This window comes from Macaca thibetana, chromosome X, assembly GCF_024542745.1.
Source record: "Macaca thibetana thibetana isolate TM-01 chromosome X, ASM2454274v1, whole genome shotgun sequence".
NCBI classification, from domain to species: Eukaryota; Metazoa; Chordata; class Mammalia; order Primates; family Cercopithecidae; genus Macaca; species Macaca thibetana.
Window position 1 is genome coordinate 111,590,495 of NC_065598.1, and position 1,108 is coordinate 111,591,602.

At 40.3% G+C, this 1,108-nt stretch overlaps 1 non-coding gene across 1 annotated transcript; it reads right to left on the reverse strand.

Annotated features, from left to right (window-relative positions):
- Positions 1-458: 458 nt before the first annotated feature.
- LOC126946964 (U6 spliceosomal RNA) lies at positions 459-562 on the reverse strand. Its single transcript, XR_007722826.1, has one exon. It is a non-coding gene; the product is annotated as a U6 spliceosomal RNA (small nuclear RNA).
- Positions 563-1,108: the final 546 nt, after the last annotated feature.

Sequence of the window (1,108 nt, forward strand, 5' to 3'; positions counted from 1 at the left end):
GTTCCTGTGTTACTTTGCTGAAGATGATGGCTTCCAGCTTCATCCATGTCCCTGCAAAGGACATGATCTCATTCTTTTGTATGGCTGCATAGTATTCCGTGGTGTATATGTACCACATTTTCTGTATCCACTCTATCATTGATGGGCATTTGGGTTGGTTCCATGTCTTTGCTATTGTAAATAGTGCTGCAATAAACATACGTGTGCATGTATCTTTATAGTAGAATGATTTATATTCCTTTGGATATATACCCAGTAATGGGATTGCTGAGTCAAATGGTATTTCTGGTTCCAGGTCCTTGAAGAATTGCCACACTGTCTTTCACAATGATTGAACTAATTTACATTCCCACCAACAGTGTAAAAATGTTCCTATTTCTCCAAAGCCTCGCCAGCATTTGTTGTTTCTTGACTTTTAGTAATCGTCATTCTGACTAGTGTGAGACAGTATCTCACTGAAAAATATGGAGCGCTCACAAATTTGCTTGTCATCCTTGCGCAGGGGACATTTTAATCTTCTCTGTATCATTCCAATTTCAGTATATGTACAGCTGAAGTGAGCACAAACTCCATTTATTTTTCTTCTAGTCTTGTGAGTTTGCCAAAAACTCTGTTGCTTCTCTCCCTCCTATCCAGAGCCCTCTGCCTCGCTTGCCAGTCTCTCTCCCTATATCATAAGAGGCAAATGTCCCAGAGGGAAAAGCCACTTGTAGCCCGTTAGTGTACTTCTCTGTGCCTCTATTTTCTGAGGTTTTGGTCCCTCAACTTCTAGTTGTCTTGGCAATTTTCAAATGTCCTCTAATTGTCCCCTGTGCATACATAAACCTATAACAAGATAATCAACCATAGTAGGCCAGTGAAAGTCTGGATATCAACCAGGCCGTCTCCTTAGGATGAGTTCATCATTTCTGCTCCTTCACCTCAAGCTGCAGCAGTGTCCAATAATTTTAAGACGAGGTTATTACAAGCATAGACACTAAGGACTGACTTTCATTCCTGGCTTCTTTGTTTACCAGCTTTGTGTATCTTTGAAGATCATTTATTTTTTCTAAGCCTTAGTTTCCTCATCTGTAACATGCAGCTGATCATAGAAGCTATCTAGAAGGTT